Source organism: Mus pahari, chromosome 12 (assembly GCF_900095145.1).
Source record: "Mus pahari chromosome 12, PAHARI_EIJ_v1.1, whole genome shotgun sequence".
NCBI lineage: Eukaryota > Metazoa > Chordata > Mammalia > Rodentia > Muridae > Mus > Mus pahari.
The window spans coordinates 87,633,508-87,636,484 of NC_034601.1; the positions used below are offsets into that span (position 1 = coordinate 87,633,508).

The 2,977-nt window shown below is 43.3% G+C and overlaps 1 protein-coding gene across 2 annotated transcripts in view; it reads right to left on the bottom strand.

Moving 5' to 3' along the window:
* The window catches only part of Dscam (DS cell adhesion molecule), a 566,911-nt gene that overhangs the window by 33,210 nt on the left and 530,724 nt on the right, over window positions 1–2,977 (bottom strand). The window lies entirely within an intron of this gene.

Consider the following 2,977-nt stretch of genomic DNA (forward strand, 5'->3'; position numbering starts at 1 on the left):
ATCATATGCCTGTCTATCTATCTATCATCTATCTATCATATGCCTAATTGTCTATCTATCTATCATATATCATATGCCTATCTGTCTACCTACCAATTTATTTACCTACCTATCATCTATCTATCTATCTATCTATCTATCTATCTATCTATCTATCTATCAATCTATCATCCGACTATCTGCCTATCTATCCTCTATCTATAGTGAGGCTAGCAGGGGAGGAGGCCTGTGAATAGCTGGGCACTGGATGGTGTCTTCACTAACAGATCTATATTGATATCTTGTATCCTTCTGTTTTTCTTCTACTGACAAGCCACAGCCTTGTTAGCATCTCCAATATCTCTTTGATTTTCCTAGCTGAGCACTATTTTGAAATAGAGAGAAAAAAACTCAGTCACTAAAATAATTTTATCTCAAAATTTGTGTACCAGAAAATTACTCTGAGAATGAATTCTCAAGTAATGGAGGTAGGTGGTAGATCTGGCTGGCGTAATCACAGCTGGTTACAGCCGGCAGCTCCAAGTTAAACCTTCATGCTGAACAGCCGACAGAGGCCTTAATTAGCAATCCACTTAGGGGTGGTTCAGTCTTTCATACAGACGTGCTAGATGTTAAAATATTTTCCAAAGCACCCCCTAGCAAGTGGAAGGCATTGGGATACTTCTTCAGTGAGGCTGTTTATGGTAGGCCTAAGTCCAGGGGCAGAATCTTCAAAATCTCTACAGGGTGATTTCTAGAAGCAGGTTCACCTGATGGTTCCTTAACTCTGCTTCCTTCCTTCTTCCTTTCCTCCCTTTTAATGTCTGTCTGTCCATCTGTCTATCTTTCATGCTCGTGCCTGTGCATGTTAACATTGGAGTGTCTTTCCTCAATACCTCCTTATCTTACCTTTTTGAGATAGTGTCTGGTTGAAGCCAGTGCTACCTGTTTATGCTACACTAGTTACCCAGCAGGTATTCAGTGACTCTGACCCATACACCTGACTTTTTATATGGGTGCTTGGGATTTGAACTCCGGTTCCAGTACTTGTATGGCAGGCTCTTTACCCACGGATCCATCTCCCCACTCTCATTCGTTCCTTACATTCAAGGGAGAGCAAGGGTTGCATGATGCACTTAAAGTGCTTTTCTCTCCAACGAAGGAATTCTTGACCTCTGTCTCCTTAATTCTTTCTCACCTACTCCTAAACCAAGTAGCTGATGGAACCTAAATCACCCAAACATTATGTCCATTTGAGAAAGCCCCGTATGCTGCCTGTTGAAGCCCAGGTTACAACTGGATATTTTACAACACCCCTCTCTTCCTGCGAATGTAAACAAAGCACCCCATAAGCAAGGCTACATTCAGAAGGTTCACTGCTCCTCTGAGCACTTCATCTCCAACCACATTTCTTGCTCTACAGACTTGTAACTGGGTCGTATACCCCAATCATGCCAATTATGAGCAGCCCACATTCAACCCTTTTGGCCTGTTTTTTTCCACATGGTCTCTATATGCTTTCAAATTATTTCACTTCCCATTGCAGTCGTGGTTAAAAAAAAGAAGAAGGGGGGAAAGTGCAGAGATTCACACAGTTGCAGTTGAAGTCCCTGGGGGACTATGTGCTGTCTGCCATATGCTTCTACCCTCTGAGTTTCCACAGAAACACATGGGCAGCCTCTATCCTGTGAATATCCAACAGACCTGTTCAGAAGCCATGGAGGACTCAAGCATGTCCTTGTACCAAAAATAGAAACCGGAACGGTTCCTTCACCTCAAGAATACTTATGAGGAAGCAGCTGGTCTGACAGAGTATGAGCACCAGGAACAGGTTACACTCAACTGACAACGAAGGATTCCTGTCTCAGGGAACATAGGAAACAAGCTAAGCAACCGCTGTGAAGACTCTGCTGGCATGGGACGATGACACTGTGACAAGGACAGTGAGGAAGTGAGGGCTGGAGGGAGAGTCCCATATCTCCAGAGAAGATGCTGCCAGGCCCCACAGTGGAAAGGCAAGCAAATAGCTCAGTGAACCTTGAGACCTGGGCCCTCACCAGTGAGGCCCCTGTATGTACGTCCTGTTCCTTTGGAGAGGGCATATCCCCTGGCCCTACTGTACTTCCTGTTCCCTTTGGAGAGAGCTTATCCCCTGCCCCGCCCCCCTGCAATGTCCTTATGATGCCTGCTTAGCAGCCATCTTTTCAGTAGGCCAGGTTGGCCCTGCGGGGGAATACCTCCTGTCCTAGCCCCATTCTCTACTTAATTTAGTTTTCTTGGCACCATCTCTAGCATATGTTTAATCAAGTCAATTAAACGTATGTAATTGGCTTATCTTATTCATTATCTGTCTCTCCCACTGGAATCACATCTCCACAGGGATAGACGCATCTGCTCTGGTCCTTACAAGTCCCCGGAACAGCAGGTGGCCAGAGGAGGTACTCAATAAGTATTAAATGTGTCATGTTATCTTGTGTGACAGGATATAAACTTCATAACTTCAGTCCCAAAGACTTTGTCGTGGTTGATAACCTTCCTGGTCTAATGGGCTAAGCTCCAACTAAGGTGTTTCATGATATTAATATTTATGGCCACGCTTGGGATTTCTATTGTTTAACATACAAAGAATGATCCTCAAAACCATTGGTCATTATAGCCACAGGAAAACTTTAAACAATGTAATTAGAAACCTATTTGCAATCTAGAGGACTCTAAATTTTTTTTAAAAAAATGTGGAAGCAAAATGATTATATAAGATTACATAGCACAGGACTCAGCTGAACGGTTTAGCTATCAAAATATGACCTCTGACCAGTCATTCGACATTTTGTCATTGTTTGATTAAAACAGCAGCGGTAGGGGAAGTGGAGGGAACTTTATAAGGCACTGTCTTCCTGTGTCATCCAGTGAGTTTGTTACCAATATGATTCTTCAGTTTCTTCATGTTTCCTTAAATCCATATGGGTGTGTGTGTGTGTGTGTGTGTGTGTGTGTGTGT